This window comes from Strongylocentrotus purpuratus, unplaced genomic scaffold (assembly GCF_000002235.5).
Source record: "Strongylocentrotus purpuratus isolate Spur 01 unplaced genomic scaffold, Spur_5.0 spur5_scaffold_6, whole genome shotgun sequence".
NCBI lineage: Eukaryota > Metazoa > Echinodermata > Echinoidea > Camarodonta > Strongylocentrotidae > Strongylocentrotus > Strongylocentrotus purpuratus.
This window is the reverse complement of record NW_022145612.1, coordinates 44,884,578-44,891,876: the sequence shown is the minus strand read 5'-3', so window position 1 is coordinate 44,891,876 and position 7,299 is coordinate 44,884,578. Positions and strand designations below refer to the sequence as shown.

At 37.0% G+C, this 7,299-nt stretch overlaps 1 non-coding gene across 1 annotated transcript; it reads left to right on the top strand.

The window, feature by feature from the left end:
* Positions 1-1,598: 1,598 nt before the first annotated feature.
* On the top strand, positions 1,599-1,669 carry TRNAG-GCC. Its single transcript has one exon. It is a non-coding gene; the product is annotated as a tRNA-Gly (tRNA).
* The last annotated feature ends 5,630 nt before the right edge of the window (positions 1,670-7,299 follow it).

The window sequence follows — 7,299 nt, the reverse complement described above, 5'->3', positions numbered from 1 at the left end:
AACAACCACGCTTCAAACATGATGTAGAGATTTCTTTTATTAATGTTTCGAGCTCCGCATAAGTCACTCCCTGTCGAATATCTTTCAATAATTCAAGCGGTTTGACTGAATTAGCGTGATGTCAAGCATAATCAACGCCATTGACACACACGCTCCGTGATGAGATTGTAACGTAGTCTCTAGGGATAACAAAATAACGAGTGTAAGGTGTAAGATGGCTTGCATATTTTATAACTCGGGCGTGTTGGTGACTTAAACATCAACAATGCACTCCTTATGCCATGTGATCTGCAACAGAACGCAACAACAAGATATTAGAGCGCTTTTGAATGTCTGTCTGTCATACATGACAACTGGTGCTTCAGTATCACGGGCAGTACCATTATGCCTGCTTTTAGAAGTGCGGCTGCTATTTTAAGCGCGATCTGACATTTAGGGAACGAATTCATGCCAGAGTGCTCATTTACTTCACCTGGGTTACGAATGGCAAATACAGATTACTGCCTTAATTGTCTCCATCTCTTCCAATCGACCTGGTATATGTATAATAATACGTTATCGTTGGATACGTATCTAAATAATTTATTGCAATTCAGTAGAATAAGGCCGGGAATTGTTAGTCCAGGTAGAAAATTTGATTTACTTTCAGTGTATCATTTGGAAACGCGCTGAATTAGAATCTTGTAATACTGGTTGAATAGTAAGCTTTGTTAATATTTTTAAGAGTGTTGTGGTATTAGCGGTATGTGAACAAAATAATCCCAGCACCACTGTCATTCAGCAATATTATTGCTGAAAGTAACTACATTTTCTATAAAAATTGCTTAGCCCTTAAACTTAAAAACGAAAAGTAACGGATTGATTCTGTGTAATCAATCTGATTAAATTCTTTCAAAGCCAATAAAATCATTCCTTACAGAAATCATACAGTGGGACCAAGTATTGAGGAGGCCTTAACATCACTGAGGGCACTGTCTGGTATTGCAATAGATTGACTGAAAATTATTAAGGCCCCTTCGTGGTTTTAGGGCGATGTGTAGACAGGATATCATCGTCTTCTTTTAAAGGGACTTGGTAACATTGTGCAGATGAGAGAAAATGGTGCTAAGTTAGTGACTTCATTGCAAGATGTAAAATTAAAGATAATCCGAAAATTTGAGTGAAAACAAACCATTGTTAATGATAATAATTGGGAGAAACTGAGACTGACCGATTCCTCCCAACTACATTATTATAATTTAATTAAATTTTAGGTGAATGTAAATCGTCACAAAGCAATGAATTGGCTCTATATAGCATTTCAAACATATAGGTGTTGAAAGATTTTTAAAAGCCTGTTTTATTTCTTATTTTCATGGAGAAAATGGTTGGGAAAATTCAAAAAATTGGTTGGTAAAATGTATTGATAGAGTGAGTCGCACAGTGACGCCTCAAGAGAAACCATAAATATCTTTGTGGTTCGAAGATTTTATTCAGGATTTTTTTGCATGTTAGAGGGTTAGTTTAGTAGAATGACTATAATAAGTAACATTTCATACAAAAATTACGCACTTTTTCATCAATCTTCATTAATGTTACCGAGTCACTTTAATGTGTGCGCATCGGTGGTTCAGTGGTAGAATTCTCGCCTGCCACGCGGGTGACCCGGGTTCGATTCCCGGCCGATGCAAGTGCTTTTTGTTTTAATGTTCTTTCTTTCTTTCCTTCTTCTTTACACTTTTTCACGATGTGATGGGGGCATGTGCCCCCCTCCCAACCCTGGGGCTATGCCACTCCATTTTGTGTATGTCCATCCAAGACCGTAATGACCTCTTTACACCGGAAACCGTGAAACATTATCTCTCATCATATTTCAACATTTTGATACTTAGCACAAATGATTTAAGAGAAATTCAAGAGGTTGGTCATTTCCTTTTCCGCAAATTAATGGTCCGGAACACGGTTGGTTTGGTTTTATAATAACCGGATTCATGAGCAAGGCAGTACTCGATGAGGTATCGCGTTACGGAAGTATCTCATATCGCATTGATGTCGGAAATGAAGAATTAAACCCACGGGAGAGTATCATGTTTACTTTACATAAGTCGAGATACTTTAATTCGGTTTACACATGGTTTGTTCTATGAAAGAGATTGCTCCCTAGGTATCACCATTGAAATATTCTTGTTGGACTTAAATATCTATATATATCATAGGCGTGTTCATGTATGTAAACTTTTATCTGCACTCCTTTAACTTACATATTACTGGGTGTATCGTGTACTGGGATTTAATTTCAGGTCTTAAACGATTTCTACATCAATTAATTGATTAATAAATTCATACATTCATAAGTTGTCATATTCAGTTTCATGAAAAAGTATAGTTTAGAAGCAAATATCCATGTTGGTGGATAATAGGATAACTGAATTCTATTCGTATGACTGGAAATATTCAGAGACTACGAATAGAAGAAATGCATAGTTATACATGTACCTCTGATAACTTTGTAAGGAAAACTTTCGTTGGTCGATTATGGTTGATATTGTGTATATTCTATATCTACATAACTGAGGGTAATGGCAAGCACAGGTGAACAAAAAAGAAATTATTTCATATCTTCCTTAGATTTGCCTATATATAGGTACTTTCAATCTCATTATATGTGGGGTATACCTTGGGCAGGCCCAAAATCACAACATATAACGATGTATATGGGAATATAACCTTATAATAGTCTCCTCAGAATGAACATGAACTGCAAATTTTATCGACCAAATGGACCTTTTTAATGCAGTGGCACTGGCATGCCGTCAAAGTGTCGTCTACCAGAGGACATCGATCGATTAGTAACATATTCGGAGGCTGAGATTTCATACCCATGTCGGAACTCACGATGTGTGCAAAAGTGTTACAAAATGGACACAATACCTTTAAATGTATACTATGTCCCATTTGAAGGTCAAAAATTAAGAGGTTAAATTCCAATGGCATTTGAAGACAATACTTATTAAGAACTTCCCTCAAAACGAAAATAACGACCGTTAATTGTCGAATCGACATAAGGGATTGCAATCACCTAACTGATGGTCTGATTTGTGGACCCTTGTACCGAATGGTCATACGTTTTGGCCTGCACAAGATTCATTCAGTTTTATTTTGGCCATTATAAGTAGTGGGTTATTGATGTAGACAATAATGCTCATGTACCTGGTTTCCTTGCATAATTTGAATAGTAGGATACTACTAATGTTTAAATTTCACAGATAGGACATACATGACATATTCATAATTCCTGCAACGTTCTACAGAATGTGAGTTGGCTGCAAAAGGGACATAGTATCTTTAAGGCATTCGAATAAATACGTTCACAGTTTCTGTGTTACACCAATGAACCTGTCACATTCCAAATTACATCTATCTCATGCAGTTTCATTCCAGCAAACCGCTTTAATCAATCTCGACCTAGCTCTGATTTCGAGGTTTCTATCTAAGCATCACTCAAGCTTGTTGAAAAAGATCACAAAGATTTCATTCTCTCCCGTCCTTCGGTCGAACACGGGCTCTTTTATTCGACGAGTTAATTTCATTTCACAGGCACGCATTCTAAAGAGCTATTTTCCCTGGCACGAGAGGCGTGTGCATTCGTGAATTATGAATAGATGTTGCTGTATCATGCATCTAGAATGTTCAAAAGAACGGTAACATTTCTTTAAAGGAAATACAAAACATTGAATGCATTGTAAGTAAGGGCGAAGATCTAAACGACTCAATATTAATTGAGACATTTTTCTGCTCTTATATGAGTAAAATACCTTTTTAGGTCATTTTTTATGCATCACATTCCCAAATCTAGAACTTTTGAAATTGCTTTTCTTTAGATTAAGTGAACAAATTCTGATTAAGATTATTTAGAGTTTTGGTAAGGCAAGCAAATAAATGCCTCTATATCGTGCTACTTCAGCGAGTAGTCAGTTATCACAAAGGAAATGAATTTTCTTTAAGCTTTGTAAAATAGGTCAATGTGGGCTTTTAGTGATTAAAGCAAGTTATGGCTCATGTGATATTTCTTTTTAATAATAAAAATGATTTACTTTGAAATCATTTCTATTATCAAGATAATTTCGAATTTCGGTTTAAAGAAATCCTTCTTATAATTAATCTTCAATTATTGATCAACTTTTTTTTTAAAATCAGACTTGTGTACAGGCTGCTGCTGAAGAGACAAAAGTAAAATAAAATAAACGGCGTATGCCTAGTAATTAGGGATTTCATGTTTTGATCAGGCTCATGCATAATTTTGATTTCCTTATTTTTTAATGCAATTTTCTTTTTATTTGCTCTTTCGTTTGATTTTGTTTGTTCTTTGTTCTTGTCGTTTTTATTCTGTTTGTTTGGCTTGGATTGTATGCTGTTAGTGGTTTAACGTTTCGTCATTTTCAGATCTGGAGAACTTTAACCGGGTGTGACTGATAGAAATCGACGCTGTGTGTATCACTCTCCGTTGACGTTGTAAAGAATAAAACCATTGCCCAGGGACTAATGTACCGAGGCACCGCGTTATCTCTTATAAGTATGTCTATGGAAGCACCTGGGCTCGGCTTAACAGCGTGACGTCATCAAGTCGATGCATTAGCTTGGTATCATTGACAACTTGACAAGAGGCGGTGTCATAGCATTATTGGTTGTGTGAATTAACCAACCCTAGTATGCTACGGTGATTAATGTACCAATGCATGCACGATTTTAAGGATAGAATCCTGGTTAAAATGCCAAGTTGGATGGTCTTTTTCTTTAGGTTTTCAATCTTTACTTCTATCAGTTAATTTGGTCTGATAGGCAGCCCTATTACACCATAGGCCTGTTACTTGTTATGCCTGTGAAACCCCATTCACATCCTAATTATTCTCTCTCTCTCTCTCTCTCTCTCTCTCTCCCCAATGTTTTATATATATATATATATATATATATATATATATATATATATATAATATATATATATATATAAATATATATAATACATATCTGCCTCCTCGTCTTCCATGTCCTCAAATATTCCCCTCTCACTCTTTTCCTTTTCCCCATCTTCCTCATTATGTATTCTAACTCAATCACAATCTCCCTCCCCTTCTTCCTCGTCCTCATTTTCTATTCTCTCTATTTCTCTCTCTCTCTCTCTCTCTCTCTCTGCATCCCGCATTTGCATCTTATTTGATGCAAGTGTGATGATGTAGGCGTTCTCTGTCTACAGATGCATAATATAGATTTGGATGATAAAACTTGATTACATGCAGCAGATATCAAATCACACGTTTAAAGTTGACTTTCAAGCCAGAAAAAAAAACTCAGGTGCGCTCTGTAATTTAATCTTGGAAGACAAATATCAAAGTTTAATCACCTTGGAAGCAAATTGCATCCCTACTCCAGTTCCCTTTGACCAAATCTTTTACACTAACTGTGGGCGTAGGTGGATATTCAAGAAGCGGTATAACCACGACTGGTCCGAGAGCGTCGCCTTGGGGTACATGGTTCTTAGGAATTGTCAAGGTTGATTTATCTGCAAATTGCCGTGGGACGTCTCGCCTCGACCTAGAGTACGGTCTCATCTCGTCATCTAATCGTTATAAGCGTTTGCATGGCAACGTGGTAACCAGCCTGCGTCATCCATAAAGCATGGCCATTCCTTTTAAAATCTAACCAAAATATGTCATAACGTTTCATTGAGTATAGGCTATTCGAAAATAAGGCTGTCTGTAGTTATGATACAACAATTAATGTCATCAAATCCTTTTACCCACATGAAATTGAGTAAGATGATGGTCTGATTATGATTTTCTTCAGACATATAGTTATAGAGCTGAAGAAAGAAATAGTAAACACTTTGTGTCCCCTTATTCATAGCTGCTATCCATCGAATTATTCTTTTATTAGTAATACTACTGACGAACACAAAGAAGTTGAGGTTTAATATTGCCGCAGTATCCCAAACAAAAGAATTAATTCTATATTATACTGATCATTACCTGATGTCTCCATAAAAAATAAGGGAATCCCCCGAAAAATTATACTTGAAACACGATCTTCATGTCAAGAAGACGCATAAGATGTCTCAAGAGAGAAAGAGGAGGTAGATAATAGATGAAATAGAAGATAAAGGGGAAAAGAGGTGGGAATCGAGAGAAAAAAGAGAGAGAGCTATAAGAGCTTGCTTGATAATCACATTCAAAGGAAACAAAATTGAAAAGTGAGAAAAAAAGAAGTTCGAGGGTGAGTTTGAGTAATTAGAAACAATTTGAATCGGATTTTTGTTACACAAGTTCTTTATGTCAGACAATTATCTTTCCAATACGCAACCCCTACCCCACTTTACAGACATAACATTCCCAGCAAAATTGACGGCTACCCCTACATCATGCACGCACTGATGATGGGGGAAGGTGAATGATGTTTGACGTCGAGAGAGAGAGAGAGAGAGAGAGAGAGAGAAGAGGGGGACAGTCATGGTTCTAGGGGGAAGCTAAGAAAAAGCTATGTAATAATCTAAATTGTAAACAAGTCATGAAACAAGACCTCTGCATATAAGAAAATAAAACACCGCTAGGCGATGGTGGAGGTTAAAAATTACGTTGAGTAATAAAGAAACTGAAGAGGGCAAGGAACTGGAACACAGAGGAAGTACGCAGAAGTTGGATTGCCAGTGGGGAAGATACGTACGACCCCGTTTCACCCTAACGGGTTGATAATACAACATCGTGCTGAATACAATGAAGTGTCTCGTTATTAAGTGGCATGGGGGAAGACAGGAACGGGTTGCCTCATGATACGAAAGACAATCCTCCAGCCCTTAAGTTACGGATCCCCATTCAATAATCATCTAATGTGTTCTTCCGCCTAGTGATAAAAGGTCATCGGCTACCTGAGGTTTACCTCCTTTGTTATTGTCTCTAGTCAGGAAATGAGCAGACATCATCCTAAGAGATAGAAAGGATCTGTTTTTATTATTATTACAAGGTGAATCTGGCGGCAAGACATACTCGCGTTTTAAGTCTTGGGTTGGCAGCTGCTCCTGGGGAAAATAATTGGTGAACTTGGGGAGCACATCCCATTGATTAACTGACGTAAGCTTTGTTGACTGCCGAGTATATTCTTGTTTTCCGTTGTGCATCCACGCATCCTTCCCCTTCGTTTTTCAAAGGTGATTTTGAATGTTCGAAATATGTTGTTTGGATTGCCTCTATTTGGGTCAAAGTAAATGATAATTTTCTTTCCTAAAGTGCAGTTGCTTGACTGCAAGGAGGATTTTCAGCTATCAATATTATG